The sequence below is a fragment of the Oncorhynchus nerka genome, linkage group LG15 (genome assembly GCF_034236695.1).
Source record: "Oncorhynchus nerka isolate Pitt River linkage group LG15, Oner_Uvic_2.0, whole genome shotgun sequence".
NCBI lineage: Eukaryota > Metazoa > Chordata > Actinopteri > Salmoniformes > Salmonidae > Oncorhynchus > Oncorhynchus nerka.
Genome location: NC_088410.1, coordinates 70,223,444 through 70,246,138, shown reverse-complemented (window position 1 = coordinate 70,246,138; position 22,695 = coordinate 70,223,444). Strand labels below are relative to the sequence as shown.

Genomic DNA, 22,695 nt, shown 5'->3' with positions numbered 1-22,695 from the left:
ACTATCAAAATAGTCATGGTTACTATCAAAACAGGCATGTTCGCTATCAAAATAGTCATGTTCACTATCAAAACAGGCATGTTCACTATCAAAACAGTCATGTTTACTATCAAAACAGGCATGTTGACTATCAAAACATGTATGTTTACTTTAAAAACAGTCATGTTTACTATCAAAACGGTCATGTTTACTATCAAAATAGTCATGTTCACTATCAAAACAGTCATGTTTACTATCAAAACAGGCATGTTCATATCAAAACATGTTGTTTACTATCAAAACAGTCATGTTCACTATCAAAGCAGTCATGTTCACTATCAAAACAGGCATGTTTACTGTCAAAACGGTCATGTTTACTATCAAAACAGTCATGTTCACTATCAAAACAGTCATGTTTACTATCAAAACAGTCATGTTTACTATCAAAACAGTCATGTTTACTATCAAAACAGTCATGTTTATCAAAACAGTCATGTTTACTATCAAAACAGTCATGTTTACTATCAAAACGGTCATGTTTACTGTCAAAACGGGCATGTTTACTGTCAAAACAGGCATGTTTACTATCAAAACAGGCATGTTTACTATCAAAACAGTCATGTTTACTATCAAAACAGTCATGTTTACTATCAAAACAGGCATGTTTACTAGGTCAAAACGGTCATGTTTACTATCAAAATAGTCATGTTTACTATCAAAACAGGCATGTTCAAAAATAGTCATGTTCACTATCAAAACAGTCATGTTCACTATCAAAACAGGCAAGTTTACTAGGTACAAAACGGTCATGTTTCCTATCAAAACAGTCATGTTCCCTATCAAAACAGTCATGTTTACTAGGTACAAATGGTCATGTTTACTAGGTCAAAACAGTCATGTTTACTATCAAAACAGTCATGTTCACTATCAAAACAGGCATGTTTACTGTCAAAACTCATCAAAAACAGGCATGTTTACTATCAAAACAGTCATGTTTACTATCAAAACAGTCATGTTCACTATCAAAACAGGCATGTTTACTAGGTCAAAACAGTCATGTTTACTAGGTAAAAAACGGTCATGTTCACTATCAAAACAGTCATTTTACTATCAAAACTATCAAAACAGGTCATGTTTACTGTCAAAACGGGCATGTTTACTGTCAAAACATGTTCTATCAAAACAGTGTTTACTATCAAAACAGGCATGTTTACTATCAAAACAGTCATGTTTACTATCAAAACAGTCATTTTTACTATCATGTTTACTATCAAAATAGTCATGTTCACTATCAAAACAGGCAAGTTTACTAGGTACAAAACGGTCATGTTTACTATCAAAATAGTCATGTTCACTATCAAAACGGTCATGTTTACTATCAAAACAGGCAACACTATCAAAACAGTCATGTTTACTAGGTTCAAAACGGTCATGTTTACTATCAAAACAGGCATGTTTACTATCAAAACAGTCATGTTTACTATCAAAACAGTCAAAACAGGCATGTTTACTATCAAAACAGTCATGTTTACTATCAAAACAGTCATGTTACTATCAAAACAGGCATGTTTACTATCAAAATAGTCATGTTTACTATCAAAACAGTCATGTTCACTATCAAAACAGGCAAGTTTACTAACAAAACGGTCATGTTTACTATCAAAACAGTCATGTTCCCTATCAAAACAGTCATGTTTACTATCAAAACAGTCATGTTTACTAGGTACAAAACGGTCATGTTTACTATCAAAACAGTCATGTTCACTATCAAAACAGGCATGTTTACTATCAAAACAGGTCATGTTTACTATCAAAACAGGCATGTTTACTATCAAAACAGTCATGTTCACTATCAAAACAGTCATGTTCACTATCAAAACAGGCATGTTTACTAGGTAAAAACAGTCATGTTTACTAGGTCAAAACGGTCATGTTTACTATCAAAACAGTCATGTTTACTATCAAAACAGTCATGTTTACTATCAAAACAGTCATGTTTACTAAAACAGGCATGTTTACTGTCAAAACAGGTATGTTTACTATCAAAACAGGCATGTTTACTATCAAAACAGTCATGTTTACTATCAAAACAGGCATTTTTACTAGGTACGAAACGGTCATGTTTACTATCAAAATAGTCATGTTCACTATCAAAACAGGCATGTTTACTAGGTCAAAACAGTCATGTTTACTATCAAAACAGTCATGTTTACTATCAAAACGGTCATGTTTACTATCAAAACAGTCATGTTTACTATCAAAACAGTCATGTTTACTAGGTTCAAAACGGTCATGTTTACAATCAAAACAGGCATGTTTACTATCAAAATAGTCATGTTCACTATCAAAACAGGCAAGTTTACTAGGTACAAAACGGTCATGTTTACTATCAAAATAGTCATGTTACTATCAAAACAGGCATGTAAAATAGTTTACTATCAAAACAGTCATGTTCACTATCAAAACAGGCAAGTTTACTAGGTACAAAACGGTCATGTTTCCTATCAAAACAGTCATGTTTACTATCAAAACAAGCATGTTTACTAGGTTCAAAACGGTCATGTTTACTATCAAAACAGTCATGTTTACTATCAAAACGGTCATGTTTACTATCAAAACAGGCATGTTCACTATCAAAGCAGTCATGTTCACTATCAAAACAGGCATGTTTACTGTCAAAACGGTCATGTTTACTATCAAAACAGTCATGTTAACTATCAAAACAGTCATGTTCGCTATCAAAATAGTCATGTTCACTATCAAAACAGTCATGTTCACTATCAAAACAGTCATGTTTACTAGGTACAAAACGGTCATGTTTACTTTCAAAACAGTCATGTTCCCTATCAAAACAGTCATGTTTACTAGGTTCAAAACGGTCATGTTTACAATCAAAACAGGCATGTTTACTATCAAAACAGGCATGTTTAATATCAAAATAGTCATGTTCACTATCAAAACAGGCAAGTTTACTAGGTACAAAACGGTCATGTTTACTATCAAAATAGTCATGGTTACTATCAAAACAGGCATGTTCGCTATCAAAATAGTCATGTTCACTATCAAAACAGTCATGTTCACTATCAAAACAGGCAAGTTTACTAGGTACAAAACGGTCATGTTTCCTATCAAAACAGTCATGTTTACTATCAAAACAGTCATGTTTACTAGGTTCAAAACGGTCATGTTTACTATCAAAACAGTCATGTTTACTATCAAAACGGTCATGTTTACTATCAAAACAGGCATGTTCACTATCAAAGCAGTCATGTTCACTATCAAAACAGGCATGTTTACTGTCAAAACGGTCATGTTTACTATCAAAACAGTCATGTTAACTATCAAAACAGTCATGTTCACTATCAAAACAGTCATGTTCACTATCAAAACAGGCAAGTTTACTAGGTACAAAACGGTCATGTTTCCTATCAAAACAGTCATGTTCCCTATCAAAACAGTCATGTTTACTATCAAAACAGTCATGTTTACTAGGTACAAAACGGTCATGTTTACTATCAAAGCAGTCATGTTCACTATCAAAACAGGCATGTTTACTGTCAAAACGGTCATGTTTACTATCAAAACAGTCATGTTCACTATCAAAACTGTCATGTTCACTATCAAAACTGTCATGTTCACTATCAAAACAGGCATGTTTACTATCAAAACAGTCATGTTTACTATACAAAACAGTCATGTTTACTATCAAAACAGTCATGTTTACTATCAAAACAGTCATGTTTACTATCAAAACGGTCATGTTTACTGTCAAAACAGGTATGTTTACTAAAAACAGGCATGTTTACTATCAAAACGGTCATGTTTACTATCAAAACAGTCATGTTTACTATCAAAACAGGCATTTTACTAGGTCAAACGGTCATGTTTACTATCAAAACAGTCATGTTCACTATCAAAACAGGCAAGTTTACTAGGTACAAAACGGTCATGTTTACTATCAAAACATGTTCACTATCAAAACGTTGTTTACTATCAAAACAGGCATGTTTACTATCAAAACAGTCATGTTTACTAGGTACAAAACGGTCATGTTTACTTTCAAAACAGTCATGTTCCCTATCAAAACAGTCATGTTTACTAGGTTCAAAACGGTCATGTTTACAATCAAAACAGGCATGTTTACTATCAAAACAGGCATGTTTACTATCAAAATAGTCATGTTCACTATCAAAACAGGCAAGATTACTAGGTACAAAACGGTCATGTTTACTATCAAAATAGTCATGGTTACTATCAAAACAGGCATGTTCGCTATCAAAATAGTCATGTTTACTATCAAAACGGTCATGTTTACTATCAAAACAGGCATTTTTACTAGGTACGAAACGGTCATGTTTACTATCAAAACAGGCAAGTTTACTATCAAAACAGTCATGTTTACTAGGTACAAAACGGTCATGTTTACTTTCAAAACAGTCATGTTCCCTATCAAAACAGTCATGTTTACTATCAAAATAGTCATGTTCACTATCAAAACAGGCAAGTTTACTAGGTACAAAACGGTCATGTTTCCTATCAAAACAGTCATGTTTACTAGGTACAAATGGTCATGTTTACTAGGTACAAAACGGTCATGTTTACTATCAAAATAGTCATGTTCACTATCAAAACGGTCATGTTTACTATCAAAACAGGCAAGTTTACTATCAAAACAGTCATGTTTAATAGGTTCAAAACGGTCATGTTTACAATCAAAACAGGCATGTTTACTATCAAAACGGGCATGTTTACTATCAAAATAGTCATGTTCACTATCAAAACAGGCAAGTTTACTAGGTACAAAACGGTCATGTTTACTATCAAAATAGTTATGGTTACTATCAAAACAGGCATGTTTACTATCAAAACAGTCATGTTCACTATCAAAACAGTCATGTTCACTATCAAAACAGGCAAGTTTACTAGGTACAAAACGGTCATGTTTCCTATCAAAACAGTCATGTTCCCTATCAAAACAGTCATGTTTACTAGGTACAAATGGTCATGTTTACTAGGTACAAAACGGTCATGTTTACTATCAAAGCAGTCATGTTCACTATCAAAACAGGCATGTTTACTGTCAAAACGGTCATGTTTACTATCAAAACAGTCATGTTCACTATCAAAACTGTCATGTTCACTATCAAAACAGGCATGTTTACTAGGTACAAAACAGTCATGTTTACTATCAAAACAGTCATGTTTACTATCAAAACAGTCATGTTTACTATCAAAACGGTCATGTTTACTGTCAAAACAGGCATGTTTACTGTCAAAACTATCAAAAAACAGTCATGTTTACTATCAAAACAGTCAACTATCAAAACAGGCATGTTTACTAGGTACAAAACGGTCATGTTTACTATCAAAATAGTCATGTTCACTATCAAAACAGGCATGTTTACTAGGTCAAAACGGTCATGTTTACTATCAAAATAGTCATGTTCACTATCAAAACGTCATGTTTACTATCAAAACAGGCATGTTTACTATCAAAACAGTCATGTTTACTAAAAAACGGTCATGTTTACTTTCAAAACCAGTCATGTTCCCTATCAAAACAGTCATGTTTACTAGGTTCAAAACGGTCATGTTTACTATCAAAACAGGCATGTTTACTATCAAAATAGTCATGTTCACTATCAAAACAGGCAAGTTTACTAGGTACAAAACGGTCATGTTTACTATCAAAATAGTCATGGTTACTATCAAAACAGGCATGTTCGCTATCAAAATAGTCATGTTCACTATCAAAACAGTCATGTTCACTATCAAAACAGGCAAGTTTACTAGGTACAAAACGGTCATGTTTCCTATCAAAACAGTCATGTTCCCTATCAAAACAGTCATGTTTACTAGGTACAAAACGGTCATGTTTACTATCAAAACAGTCATGTTTACTATCAAAACAGTCATGTTTACTATCAAAACAGTCATGTTTACAATCAAAACAGGCATGTTTACTATCAAAACAGGCATGTTTACTATCAAAATAGTCATGTTCACTATCAAAACAGGCAAGTTTACTAGGTACAAAACGGTCATGTTTACTATCAAAATAGTCATGTTTACTATCAAAACAGTTTTACACTATCAAAACAGTCATGTTCACTATCAAAACAGTCATGTTCACTATCAAAACAGGCAAGTTTACTAGGTACAAAACGGTCATGTTTCCTATCAAAACAGTCATGTTTACTATCAAAACAAGCATGTTTACTAGGTTCAAAACGGTCATGTTTACTATCAAAACAGTCATGTTTACTATCAAAACAGGCATGTTCACTATCAAAGCAGTCATGTTCACTATCAAAACAGGCATGTTTACTGTCAAAACGGTCATGTTTACTATCAAAACAGTCATGTTCCTATCAAAACAGTCATGTTTACTAGGTACAAATGGTCATGTTTACTAGGTACAAAACGGTCATGTTTACTATCAAAGCAGTCATGTTCACTATCAAAACAGGCATGTTTACTGTCAAAACGGTCATGTTTACTATCAAAACAGTCATGTTTACTATCAAAACTGTCATGTTCACTATCAAAACTGTCATGTTCACTATCAAAACAGGCATGTTTACTAGGTACAAAACAGTCATGTTTACTAGGTACAAAACGGTCATGTTCACTATCAAAACAGTCATGTTTACTATCAAAACAGTCATGTTTACTATCAAAACGGTCATGTTTACTGTCAAAACGGGCATGTTTACTGTCAAAACAGGTATGTTTACTATCAAAACAGGCATGTTTACTATCAAAACGGTCATGTTTACTATCAAAACAGTCATGTTTACTATCAAAACAGGCATTTTTACTAGGTACGAAACGGTCATGTTTACTATCAAAATAGTCATGTTCACTATCAAAACAGGCAAGTTTACTAGGTACAAAACGGTCATGTTTACTATCAAAATAGTCATGTTCACTATCAAAACGGTCATGTTTACTATCAAAACAGGCAAGTTTACTATCAAAACAGTCATGTTTACTAGGTACAAAACGGTCATGTTTACTTTCAAAACAGTCATGTTCCCTATCAAAACAGTCATGTTTACTAGGTTCAAAACGGTCATGTTTACAATCAAAACAGGCATGTTTACTATCAAAACAGGCATGTTTACTATCAAAATAGTCATGTTCACTATCAAAACAGGCAAGTTTACTAGGTACAAAACGGTCATGTTTACTATCAAAATAGTCATGGTTACTATCAAAACAGGCATGTTCGCTATCAAAATAGTCATGTTTACTATCAAAACAGTCATGTTTACTATCAAAACAGGCATGTTTACTAGGTACAAAACGGTCATGTTTACTATCAAAACAGTCATGTTCACTATCAAAACAGGCATGTTTACTAGGTAAAACGGTCATGTTTACTATCAAAATAGTCATGTTCAATCAAAACAGTCATGTTTACTATCAAAACAGGCATTTACTATCAAAACAGTCATGTTTACTATCAAAACGGTCATGTTTACTTTCAAAACAGTCATGTTCCCTATCAAAACAGTTGTTTACTATCAAAACATGGCATGTTTACTATCAAAACAGGCATGTTTACTATCAAAACAGTCATGTTCACTATCAAAACAGGCATGTTTACTAGGTACAAAACGGTCATGTTTACTATCAAAATAGTCATGTTTACTATCAAAACAGGCATGTTCGCTATCAAAATAGTCATGTTTACTATCAAAACGGTCATGTTTACTATCAAAACAGGCATTTTTACTAGGTACGAAACGGTCATGTTTACTATCAAAACAGGCATGTTCACTATCAAAGCAGTCATGTTCACTATCAAAACAGGCATGTTTACTGTCAAAACGGTCATGTTTACTATCAAAACAGGCATGTTTACTATCAAAACAGGCATACTATCAAAACAGTCATGTTTACTAGGTACAAAACGGTCATGTTTACTTTCAAAACAGTCATGTTCATCAAAACAGTCATGTTTACTAGGTTCAAAACGGTCATGTTTACAATCAAAACAGGCATGTTTACTATCAAAACAGGCATCATGTTGTTCACTATCAAAACAGGCAAGTTTACTAGGTACAAAACGGTCATGTTTACTATCAAAACAGGTTACATCAAAACAGTTTCACTATCAAAATAGTCATGTTCACTATCAAAACAGTCATGTTCACTATCAAAACAGGCAAGTTTACTAGGTACAAAACGGTCATGTTTACTATCAAAACAGGCATGTTTACTGTCAAAACGGTCATGTTTACTATCAAAACAGTCATGTTAACTATCAAAACAGTCATGTTCGCTATCAAAATAGTCATGTTCACTATCAAAACAGTCATGTTCACTATCAAAACAGGCAAGTTTACTAGGTACAAAACGGTCATGTTTCCTATCAAAACAGTCATGTTCCCTATCAAAACAGTCATGTTTACTAGGTACAAATGGTCATGTTTACTAGGTACAAAACGGTCATGTTTACTATCAAAGCAGTCATGTTCACTATCAAAACAGGCATGTTTACTGTCAAAACGGTCATGTTTACTATCAAAACAGTCATGTTCACTATCAAAACAGTCATGTTCACTATCAAAACAGGCAAGTTTACTAGGTACAAAACGGTCATGTTTACTATCAAAACAGTCATGTTCACTATCAAAACAGTCATGTTTACTAGGTTCAAAACGGTCATGTTTACAATCAAAACAGGCATGTTTACTATCAAAACAGTCATGTTTACAAAAACAGTCATGTTTATCAAAACAGGCATGTTTACTAGGTCAAAACAGTCATGTTTACTATCAAAACAGTCATGTTTACTATCAAAACAGTCATGTTTACTATCAAAACAGTCATGTTTACTATCAAAACAGTCATGTTCACTATCAAAACAGGCATGTTTACTAGGTACAAAACGGTCATGTTTACTATCAAAACAGTCATGTTTACTAGGTCAAAACAGGTCATGTTTACTAGGTCAAAACGGTCATGTTTACTATCAAAACAGTCATGTTCACTATCAAAACAGGCATGTTTACTAAAACAGTCATGTTTACAAAACAGGTCATGTTTACTATCAAAACAGTCATGTTCACTATCAAAACAGGCATGTTTACTAGGTACAAAACAGTCATGTTTACTATCAAAACAGTCATGTTCACTATCAAAACAGTCATGTTTACTATCAAAACAGTCATGTTTACTATCAAAACAGGTCATGTTTACTGTCAAAACAGGCATGTTTACTATCAAAACAGTCATGTTTACTATCAAAACAGGCATGTTTACTATCAAAACGGTCATGTTTACTATCAAAATAGTCATGTTTACTAAAAACAGGCATGTTTACTATCAAAATAGTCATGTTCACTATCAAAACAGTCATGTTTACTATCAAAACAGTCATGTTTACTAGGTCAAAAAAACAGTCATGTTTACTATCAAAACAGTCATGTTTACTATCAAAACAGTCATGTTTACTGTCAAAACAGGCATGTTTACTGTCAAAACAGGCTATCAAAACAGTTTACTATCATGTTTACTAAAAACAGTCATGTTTACTATCAAAACAGTCATGTTTACTATCAAAACAGGCATTTTTACTATCAAAACGGTCATGTTTACTATCAAAATAGTCATGTTTACTATCAAAACAGGCATGTTTACTAGGTACAAAACGGTCATGTTTACTATCAAAACAGTCATGTTCACTATCAAAACAGGTCATGTTTACTATCAAAACAGGCATGTTTACTATCAAAACAGTCATGTTTACTAGGTACAAAAACAGGTCATGTTTACTATCAAAACAGTCATGTTCCTATCAAAACAGTCATGTTTACTAGGTTCAAAACGGTCATGTTTACTAATCAAAACAGGCATGTTTACTATCAAAACAGGCATGTTTACTATCAAAACGGTCATGTTTACTATCAAAATAGTCAAAAAAACAGGCATGTTTACTAGGTACAAAACGGTCATGTTTACTAAAATCAAAATCAAAACAGTCATGTTTACTATCAAAACAGGCATGTTCACTATCAAAACAGTCATGTTCACTATCAAAACAGTCATGTTTACTATCAAAACAGTCATGTTTACTATCAAAACAGTCATGTTTACTATCAAAACAGTCATGTTTACTATCAAAACAGGCATGTTTACTAGGTACAAAACAGTCATGTTTACTATCAAAACAGTCATGTTCACTATCAAAACAGTCATGTTTACTATCAAAACAGTCATGTTCACTAAAAGTCAATGTTCACTATCAAAACAGGCATGTTTACTATCAAAACGGTCATGTTTACTATCAAAACAGTCATGTTCACTATCAAAACAGTCATGTTCACTATCAAAACAGGCATGTTTACTAGGTACAAAACAGTCATGTTTACTATCAAAACAGTCATGTTTACTATCAAAACAGTCATGTTCACTATCAAAACAGGCATGTTTACTGGTCAAAACAGGCATGTTTACTATCAAAACAGTCATGTTTACTATCAAAACAGTCATGTTTACTATCAAAACGGTCATGTTTACTATCAAAACAGTCATGTTTACTATCAAAACAGGTCATGTTTACTATCAAAACAGTCATGTTTACTATCAAAACGGTCATGTTTACTATCAAAACAGTCATGTTTACTATCAAAACAGTCATGTTTACTATCAAAACAGGCATGTTTACTATCAAAACAGTCATGTTTACTATCAAAACAGTCATGTTTACTAGGTCAAAACAGTCATGTTTACTATCAAAACAGTCATGTTTACTATCAAAAAACAGGCATGTTTACTATCAAAACAGTCATGTTTACTATCAAAACAGTCATGTTTACTATCAAAACAGTCATGTTTACTATCAAAATAGTCATGTTCACTATCAAAACAGGCATGTTTACTAGGTACAAAACGGTCATGTTTACTATCAAAATAGTCATGTTCACTATCAAAACAGTCATGTTTACTATCAAAACAGGCAAGTTTACTATCAAAACAGTCATGTTTACTAGGTACAAAACGGTCATGTTTACTATCAAAACAGTCATGTTCCCTATCAAAACAGTCATGTTTACTCAAAAACGTCATGTTTACAATCAAAACAGGCATGTTTACTATCAAAACAGTCATGTTTACTATCAAAACGGTCATGTTTACTATCAAAATAGTCATGTTCACTATCAAAACAGGCAAGTTTACTAGGTTCAAAACAGTCATGTTTACTGTCAAAATAGTCATGTTCACTATCAAAACAGTCATGTTTACTATCAAAACAGGCATGTTCACTATCAAAACAGTCATGTTCACTATCAAAACAGTCATGTTTACTATCAAAACAGTCATGTTTACTATCAAAACAGTCATGTTTACTATCAAAACAGGCATGTTTACTATCAAAACAGTCATGTTCACTATCAAAACAGTCATGTTTACTAGGTCAAAACAGGCATGTCATGTTTACTATCAAAACAGTCATGTTCACTATCAAAACAGGCATGTTTACTATCAAAACAGTCATGTTCAAAAAACAGTCATGTTCACTATCAAAACAGTCATGTTTACTAGGTACAAAACGGTCATGTTTACTATCAAAACAGTCATGTTTACTATCAAAACAGTCATGTTTACTATCAAAACGGTCATGTTTACTGTCAAAACGGGCATGTTTACTGTCAAAACAGGCATGTTTACTATCAAAACAGGCATGTTTACTATCAAAACGTCATGTTTCCTATCAAAACAGTCATGTTTACTATCAAAACAGGCATTTTACTAGGTACAAAACGGTCATGTTTACTATCAAAATAGTCATGTTCACTATCAAAACAGTCATGTTTACTAGGTACAAAACAGGTCATGTTTACTATCAAAACAGGTCATGTTTACTATCAAAACAGTCATGTTTACTATCAAAACAGTCATGTTTACTATCAAAACAGTCATGTTTACAAAAAACAGGTCATGTTTACTTTCAAAACAGTCATGTTCCCTATCAAAACAGTCATGTTTACTATCAAAACAGTGCATGTTTACTATCAAAACAGTGTTTACTATCAAAACAGTCATGTTTACTATCAAAATAGTCATGTTCACTATCAAAACAGGCATGTTTACTAGGTACAAAACAGTCATGTTTACTATCAAAATAGTCATGTTCACTATCAAAACAGTCATGTTTACTATCAAAACGTCATGTTCACTATCAAAACAGTCATGTTTACTATCAAAACAGTCATGTTTACTATCAAAACAGTCATGTTTTCTATCAAAACAGTCATGTTTACTATCAAAACAGTCATGTTTACTATCAAAACAGGTCATGTTTACTAGGTACAAAACGGTCATGTTTACTATCAAAATAGTCATGTTCACTATCAAAACAGTCATGTTTACTATCAAAACAGGCATGTTCACTATCAAAGCAGTCATGTTCACTATCAAAACAGGCATGTTTACTGTCAAAACGGTCATGTTTACTATCAAAACAGTCATGTTCACTATCAAAACAGTCATGTTCACTATCAAAACAGGCATGTTTACTAGGTACAAAACAGTCATGTTTACTATCAAAACAGTCATGTTCACTATCAAAACAGTCATGTTTACTATCAAAACAGGCATGTTTACTGTCAAAACAGTCATGTTTACTATCAAAACAGTCATGTTTACTATCAAAACAGTCATGTTTACTATCAAAACAGTCATGTTCACTATCAAAACAGGCATGTTTACTGTCAAAACAGGCATGTTTACTATCAAAACGGTCATGTTTACTATCAAAACAGTCATGTTCACTATCAAAACAGTCATGTTCACTATCAAAACAGGCATGTCTACTAGGTACGAAACAATCATGTTTACTATCAATACAGGCATGTCTACTAGGTACAAAACAGTCATGTTTACTATCAAAACTGTCATGTTCACTATCAAAAAACAGTCATGTTCACTATCAAAACAGTCATGTTTACTATCAAAACAGTCATGTTTACTATGAAAACGGTCATGTTTACTGTCAAAACGGGCATGTTTACTGTCAAAACAGGCATGTTTACTGTCAAAACAGGCATGTTTACTATCAAAACAGGAATGTTTACTATCAAAACGGTCATGTTTCCTATCAAAACAGTCATGTTTACTATCAAAACAGGCATTTTTACTAGGTACGAAACGGTCATGTTTACTACCAAAATAGTCATGTTCACTATCAAAACAGGCAAGTTTATTAGGTACAAAACGGTCATGTTTACTATCAAAACGGTCATGTTTACTATCAAAACAGGCAAGTTTACTATCAAAACAGTCATGTTTACTAGGTACAAAACGGTCATGTTTACTTTCAAAACAGTCATGTTCCCTATCAAAACAGTCATGTTTACTAGGTTCAAAACGGACATGTTTACAATCAAAACAGGCATGTTTACTATCAAAACAGGCATGTTTACTATCAAAACGGTCATGTTTACTATCAAAATAGTCATGTTCACTATCAAAACAGGCAAGTTTACTAGGTTCAAAATAGTCATGTTTACTGTCAAAATAGTCATGTTCACTATCAAAACAGTCATGGTTACTATCAAAACAGTCATGTTCACTATCAAAACAGTCATGTTCACTATCAAAACAGTCATGTTTACTAGGTTCAAAATGGTCATGTTTACAATCAAATAGTCATGTTCACTATCAAAACAGTCATGTTTTCTAGGTACAAAACAGTCATGTTTACTATCAAAACAGTCATGTTTACTAGGTACAAATGATCATGTTTACTAGGTACAAAACGGTCATGTTTACTATCAAAATAGTCATGTTCACTATCAAAACAGTCATGGTTACTATCAAAACAGGCATGTTCACTATCAAAATAGTCATGTTTACTAGGTTCAAAACGGTCATGTTTACAATCAAATAGTCATGTTCACTATCAAAACAGTCATGTTCACTATCAAAACAGTCATGTTTACTATCAAAACAGTCATGTTTACTAGGTACAAAACGGTCATGTTTACTATCAAAATAGTCATGTTCACTATCAAAACAGTCATGTTTACTATCAAAACAGGCATGTTCACTATCAAAACATGTATGTTTACTTTAAAAACAGTCATGTTTACTATCAAAACGGTCATGTTTACAATCAAAACAGGCATGTTCACTATCAAAGCAGTCATGTTCACTATCAAAACAGGCATGTTTACTGTCAAAACGGTCATGTTTACTATCAAAACAGTCATGTTCACTATCAAAACAGTCATGTTCACTATCAAAACAGGCATGTTTACTAGGTACAAAACAGTCATGTTTACTAGGGACAAAACGGTCATGTTCACTATCAAAACAGTCATGTTCACTATCAAAACAGTCAAGTTTATTATCAAAACAGTCATGTCTACTAGGTACAAAACAGTCATGTTTACTATCAAAACAGTCATGTTTACTATCAAAACAGTCATTTTTACAAAACAGTCATGTTTACTATCAAAACAGGCATGTTTACTATCAAAACAGTCATGTTTACTAGGTTCAAAACGGTCATGTTTACTATCAAAACAGTCATGTTTACTATCAAAACAGTCATGTTTACTAGGTACAAATGGTCATGTTTACTAGGTACAAAACGGTCATGTTTACTATCAAAACAGTCATGTTTACTATCAAAACAGTCATGTTTACTATCAAAACAGGCATGTTTCCTATCAAAACAGTCATGTTCACTAGGTACAAAACGGTCATGTTTACTATCAAAACAGTCATGTTCCCTATCAAAACAGTCATGTTTACTAGGTTCAAAACGGACATGTTTACAATCAAAACAGGCATGTTTACTATCAAAACAGGCATGTTTACTATCAAAACGGTCATGTTTACTATCAAAATAGTCATGTTCACTATCAAAACAGGCAAGTTTACTAGGTTCAAAATAGTCATGTTTACTAGTCATGTTCACTAAAAACAGTCATGTTTACTCAAAACAGTCATGTTTACTATCAAAACAGTCATGTTTACTAGGTCAAAACGGTCATGTTTACTAGGTATCAAAACAGGTCATGTTTACTATCAAAATAGTCATGTTTACTATCAAAACAGTCATGTTTACTATCAAAACAGGCATGTTTACTATCAAAACAGTCATGTTTACTAAATAGTCATGTCTAAAAACAGTCATGTTTACTAGGTACAAAACAGTCATGTTTACTATCAAAACAGTCATGTTCACTATCAAAACAGTCATGTTTACTAGGTTCAAAACGGACATGTTTACAATCAAAACAGTCATGTTTACTATCAAAACAGTCATGTTTACTATCAAAACAGTCATGTTTACTATCAAAACAGTCATGTTTACTATCAAAACAGTCATGTTTACTATCAAAACAGGTCATGTTTACTATCAAAACAGTCATGTTTACTATTCAAAACAGTCATGTTTACTATCAAATAGTCATGTTCACTATCAAAACAGTCATGTTTACTAGGTACAAAACGGTCATGTTTACTTTCAAAACAGTCATGTTCCCTATCAAAACAGTCATGTTTACTAGGTTCAAAACGGTCATGTTTAAATCAAAACAGTCATGTTTACTATCAAAACAGGCATGTTTACTAAAAACGGTCATGTTTACTATCAAAATAGTCATGTTCACTATCAAAACAGGCAAGTTTACTAGGTTCAAAATAGTCATGTTTACTGTCAAAATAGTCATGTTCACTATCAAAACAGTCATGGTTACTATCAAAACAGGCATGTTCACTATCAAAACAGTCATGTTCACTATCAAAACAGTCATGTTTACTAGGTTCAAAATGGTCATGTTTACAATCAAATAGTCATGTTCACTATCAAAACAGTCATGTTTTCTAGGTACAAAACAGTCATGTTTACTAGGTCAAAACAGTCATGTTTACTAGGTACAAAACAGTCATGTTTACTATCAAAACGGTCATGTTTACTAAAATCAAAACCTCAAAGTCATGTTTACTATCAAAACAGGCATGTTTACTATCAAAACAGTCATGTTTACTATCAAACGGTCATGTTTAAAAACAGTCATGTTCACTATCAAAACAGTCATGTTCACTATCAAAACAGTCATGTTTACTATCAAAACAGGCATGTTTACTAGGTACAAAATAGTCATGTTTACTATCAAAACAGTCATGTTCACTATCAAAACAGTCATGTTTACTATCAAAACAGGTCATGTTCACTATCAAAACAGTCATGTTTACTATCAAAACAGTCATGTTTACTATCAAAACAGTCATGTTTACAAAACAGTCAAAACAGTCATGTTTACTATCAAAACAGGCATGTTTACTATCAAAACAGGCATGTTTACTAACAAAATAGTCATGTTCACTATCAAAACGGGCAAGTTTACTAGGTACAAAATGGTCATGTTTACTATCAAAATAGTCATGTTCACTATCAAAACAGTCATGTTTACTATCAAAACAGTCATGTTTACTATCAAAACAGTCATGTTTACTATCAAAACAGGCATGTTCACTATCAAAGCAGTCATGTTCACTATCAAAACAGGCATGTTTACTGTCAAAACGGTCATGTTTACTATCAAAACAGTCATGTTCACTATCAAAACAGTCATGTTCACTATCAAAACAGGCATGTTTACTGGTACAAAACAGTCATGTTTACTATCAAAACAGTCATGTTCACTATCAAAAGTCATGTGCACTATCAAAACAGTCATGTTCACAATCAAAACAGGCATGTTTACTAGGTACAAAACAGTCATGTTTACTATCAAAACAGTCATGTTCACTATCAAAACAGTCATGTTCACTATCAAAACAGTCATGTTTATTATCAAAACAGTCATGTTCACTATCAAAACAGTCATGTGCACTATCAAAACAGTCATGTTCACTATCAAAACAGTCATCTTTATTATCAAAACAGTCATGTTCGCTATCAAAACAGTCATGTTTACTAGGTACAAATGGTCATGTTTACTAGGTACAAAACGGTCATGTTTACTATCAAAACAGTCATGTTTACTAGGTTCAAAACAGTCATGTTTACAATCAAATAGTCATGTTCACTATCAAAACAGTCATGTTTACTAGGTACAAAACGGTCATGTTTACTTTCAAAACAGTCATGTTCCCTATCAAAACAGTCATGTTTACTAGGTTCAAAACGGACATGTTTACAATCAAAACAGGCATGTTTACTATCAAAACAGGCATGTTTACTATCAAAACGGTCATGTTTACTATCAAAATAGTCATGTTCACTATCAAAACAGGCAAGTTTACTAGGTTCAAAATAGTCATGTTTACTAGTCAAAATAGTCATGTTCATGTCATGTTTACTATCAAAACAGTCATGTTCACTATCAAAACAGTCATGTTTACAGGTTCAAAACAGTCATGTTTACAATCAAATAGTCATGTTCACTATCAAAACAGTCATGTTTTCTAGGTACAAAACAGTCATGTTTACTATCAAAACAGTCATGTTTACTATCAAATGGTCATGTTTACTAGGTCAAAAACGGTCATGTTTACTATCAAAATAGTCATGTTCACTATCAAAACAGTCATGGTTACTATCAAAACAGGCATGTTTACTAGGTACAAAACAGTCATGTTTACTATCAAAACAGTCATGTTTACTATCAAAAACAGTCATGTTTACTATCAAAACAGTCATGTTCACTATCAAAACAGGCATGTTTACTAGGTCAAAACAGTCATGTTTACTATCAAAATAGTCATGTTCACTATCAAAACAGTCATGTTTACTATCAAAACAGGCATGTTTACTAGGTACAAAACAGTCATGTTTACTAGGTCAAAACGTCATGTTCACTATCAAATCAGTCATGTGCACTATCAAAACAGTCATGTTCACAATCAAAACAGGCATGTCTACTAGGTACAAAACAGTCATGTTTACTATCAAAACTTTCATGTTCACTATCAAAACAGTCATCTTTATTATCAAAACAGTCATGTTCGCTATCAAAACAGGCATGTTTACTATCAAAACAGTCATGTTCACTATCAAAACAGTCATGTTCACTATCAAAACAGTCATGTTCACTATCAAAACAGTCATCTTTATTATCAAAACAGTCATGTTCGCTATCAAAACAGGCATGTTTACTATCAAAACAGGCATGTTTACTAACAAAATAGTCATGTTCACTATCAAAACAGGCAAGTTTACTAGGTACAAAATGGTCATGTTTACTATCAAAATAGTCATGTTCACTATCAAAACAGTCATGTTTACTATCAAAACAGGCATGTTCACTATCAAAACATGTATGTTTACTTTAAAAACAGTCATGTTCACTATCAAAGCAGTCATGTTCACTATCAAAACAGGCATGTTTACTGTCAAAACGGTCATGTTTACTATCAAAACAGTCATGTTCACTATCAAAACAGTCATGTTCACTATCAAAACAGGCATGTTTACTAGGTACAAAACAGTCATGTTTACTAGGTACAAAACGGTCATGTTCACTATCAAATCAGTCATGTGCACTATCAAAACAGTCATGTTCACAATCAAAACAGGCATGTCTACTAGGTACAAAACAGTCATGGTTACTATCAAAACAGTCATGTTCACTATCAAAACAGTCATGTTCACTATCAAAACAGTCAAGTTTATTATCAAAACAGTCATGTTCACTATCAAATCAGTCATGTGCACTATCAAAACAGTCATGTTCACTATCAAAACAGTCATCTTTATTATCAAAACAGTCATGTTCGCTATCAAAACAGTCATGTTTACTAGGTACAAATGGTCATGTTTACTAGGTACAAAACGGTCATGTTTACTATCAAAACAGTCATGTTTACTAGGTTCAAAACAGTCATGTTTACAATCAAATAGTCATGTTCACTATCAAAACAGTCATGTTTACTAGGTACAAAACGGTCATGTTTACTTTCCAAACAGTCATGTTCCCTATCAAAACAGTCATGTTTACTAGGTTCAAAACGGACATGTTTACAATCAAAACAGGCATGTTTACTATCAAAACAGGCATGTTTACTATCAAAACGGTCATGTTTACTATCAAAATAGTCATGTTCACTATCAAAACAGGCAAGTTTACTAGGTTCAAAATAGTCATGTTTACTGTCAAAATAGTCATGTTCACTATCAAAACAGTCATGGTTACTATCAAAACAGGCATGTTCACTATCAAAACAGTCATGTTTATTAGGTTCAAAATGGTCATGTTTACAATCAAATAGTCATGTTCACTATCAAAACAGTCATGTTTTCTAGGTACAAAACAGTCATGTTTACTATCAAAACAGTCATGTTTACTAGGTACAAATGGTCATGTTTACTAGGTACAAAACGGTCATGTTTACTATCAAAATAGTCATGTTCACTATCAAAACAGTCATGGTTACTATCAAAACAGGCATGTTTACTAGGTACAAAACAGTCATGTTTACTAGGTACAAAACGGTCATGTTCACTATCAAATCAGTCATGTGCACTATCAAAACAGTCATGTTCACAATCAAAACAGGCATGTCTACTAGGTACAAAACAGTCATGTTTACTATCAAAACAGTCATGTTCACTATCAAAACAGTCATGTTCACTATCAAAACAGTCATGTTCACTATCAAAACAGTCATGTTTATTATCAAAACAGTCATGTTTATTATCAAAACAGTCATGTTTACTATCAAAACAGTCATGTTTACTATCAAAACAGTCATGTTCACTATCAAAACAGTCATGTTCACTATCAAAACAGTCATGTTCGCTATCAAAACAGGCATGTTTACTATCAAAACAGGCATGTTTACTAACAAAATAGTCATGTTCACTATCAAAACAGGCAAGTTTACTAGGTACAAAATGGTCATGTTTACTATCAAAATAGTCATGTTCACTATCAAAACAGTCATGGTTACTATCAAAACAGGCATGTTCGCTATCAAAATAGTCATGTTCACTATCAAAACAGTCATGTTCACTATCAAAACAGGCAAGTTTACTAGGTACAAAACGGTCATGTTTCCTATCAAAGCAGTCATGTTCCCTATCAAAACAGTCATGTTTACTAGGTACAAATGGTCATGTTTACTAGGTACAAAACGGTCATGTTTCCTATCAAAATAGTCATGTTCACTATCAAAACAGTCATGTCTACTAGGTACAAAACAGTCATGTTTACTATCAAAACAGTCATGTTCACTATCAAAACAGTCAAGTTTATTATCAAAACAGTCATGTTCACTATCAAATCAGTCATGTTTACAATCAAATAGTCATGTTCACTATCAAAACAGTCATGTTTTCTAGGTACAAAACAGTCATGTTTAATGTGACGTAGAAGTCCGTCACTGGCCGCGGGCAGTATTTGGTTCTTTAACGCACACACATATTCATCACTCCTCCCTGCGCCATTATAAGATAAGTTAACAATGTGGGTCGACACACAAATTAACTTCTGTCTTGGTGCATGCATTTCACACTTGTCAATGTTCATATTTGAGAGATACAATAATTATTATACTTATCAATGTTGTGGATGAGCGCATTGTTTGTTTGTTCTGTTCCTCTCTCTCCATCTCGGTAGCTTCCGGGTATGCTGGAAAAGGACCCGAGCTAAGGGAATTGGGTTGGCTTTATAGTGCCTGTCCCAAATGGATCATTAATGCATATAGGCATATTGAAAGATATTGTCAGTAGTGATGTAATGTTGTAAATGTTAATGTTAAAACCGTGTTGCAATGTATATCTTTTAGTATGTTTAGTTCATGGAAAATGTAGGTTTGTATTGTTAAGTGATTAATTAACCAGGGTTAATTGTTCTGAGGGGAGGGGCTAGCCCTACATAAGGAGCCTCTCTTTCAGTCATGGAGAGGCATTTTTGGATTGAGCTGTGGATGGGGCAGCATTGTTTTTAAGCTGTCCCATAAGGTAGACGTTGATGGCAGTACTGTTGTTTTTTGTTCCGGAATCACTTGTAAATAAACACCTTTGCACAGAAGAACTTTTGCGGCTCCGCTATCTTTTTATTTTGATAGAGGTTAGGTTATCCAGTTTAGCCTTCTGGTCTACTCTACGTGACATTACTATCAAAACAGTCATGTTTACTAGGTACAAATGGTCATGTTTACTAGGTACAAAACGGTCATGTTTACTATCAAAACAGTCATGTTTACTAGGTTCAAAACAGTCATGTTTACAATCAAATAGTCATGTTCACTATCAAAACAGTCATGTTTACTAGGTTCAAAACGGTCATGTTTACAATCAAATAGTCATGTTCACTATGAAAACAGTCATGTTTTCTAGGTACAAAACAGTCATGTTTACTATCAAAACAGTCATGTTTACTATCAAAATAGTCATGTTCACTATCAAAACAGTCATGTTTACTATCAAAACAGTCATGTTTACTATCAAAACAGTCATGTTCCCTATCAAAACAGTCATGTTTACTAGGTACAAAACGGTCCAGTTTACTATCAAAATAGTCATGTTCACTATCAAAACAGGCAAGTTTACTAGGTTCAAAACGGTCATGTTTACTATCAAAATAGTCATGTTCACTATCAAAACAGACATGTTTACTATCAAAACAGGCATGTTCACTATCAAAACATGTATGTTTACTTTAAAAACAGTCATGTTTACTATCAAAACAGTCATGTTTATTATCAAAACAGTCATGTTCGCTATCTTAACAGTCATGTTTACTAGGTTCAAAACGGTCATGTTTACAATCAAATAGTCATGTTCACTATCAAATAGTCATGTTTTCTAGGTACAAAACAGTCATGTTTACTATCAAAACAGTCATGTTTACTATCAAAATAGTCATGTTTACTATCAAAACAGTCATGTTCACTATGAAAACCGTCATGTTCACTATTAAAAAACAGGCATGTTTACTGTCAAAACGGTCATGTTCACTATCAAAACAGTCATGTTCACTATCAAAACAGGCATGTTTACTAGGTACAAAACAGTCATGTTTACTAGGTACAAAACTGTCATGTTTACTATCAAAACAGTCATGTTCACTATGAAAACAGTCATGTTCACTATTTAATTTTTTATTTTATTTTACCTTTATTTAACTAGGCAAGTCAGTTAAGAAGAAATTCTTATTTTCAATGACGGCCTAGGAACAGTGGGTTAACTGCCTGTTCAGGGGCAGAACGACAGATTTGTACCTTGTCAGCTCGGGGTTTAGAGCTTGCAACCTTCCGGTTACTAGCCCAACACTCTAACCACTAGGCTAACCTGCCGCCCCGGCATCAAAAAACAGGCATGTTTACTAGGTACAAAACGGTCATGTTTACTATCAAAACGGTCATGTTTACTAGGTACAAATGGTCATGTTTACTAGGTACAAAACGGTCATGTTTACTATCAAAACAGTCATGTTTACTATCAAAAGAGGCATGTTTCCTATCAAAAGAGTCATGTTTACTAGGTTCAAAACGGTCATGTTTACTATCAAAATAGTCATGTTCACTATCAAAACAGACATGTCTACTAGGTACAAAACAGTCATGTTTACTATCAAAACAGTCATGTTCACTATCAAAACAGTCATGTTCACTATCAAAACAGTCAAATTTGTTATCAAAACAGTCATGTTCACTATCAAATCAGTCATGTGCACTATCAAAACAGTCATGTTCACTATCAAAACAGTCATGTTCAATATCAAAACAGTCATGTTTATTATC

At 33.0% G+C, this 22,695-nt stretch overlaps 1 long non-coding RNA gene across 1 annotated transcript in view; it reads right to left on the bottom strand.

Moving 5' to 3' along the window:
- Positions 1 to 20,630, bottom strand: part of LOC135559923 (uncharacterized) — a 49,419-nt gene extending 28,789 nt beyond the window's left edge. The window contains exon 1 of the long non-coding RNA XR_010458610.1: positions 20,505 to 20,630. This is a non-coding gene — a long non-coding RNA (uncharacterized LOC135559923). The remainder of the gene's footprint in view (positions 1 to 20,504) is intronic.
- Between the last annotated feature and the right edge of the window lie 2,065 nt (positions 20,631 to 22,695).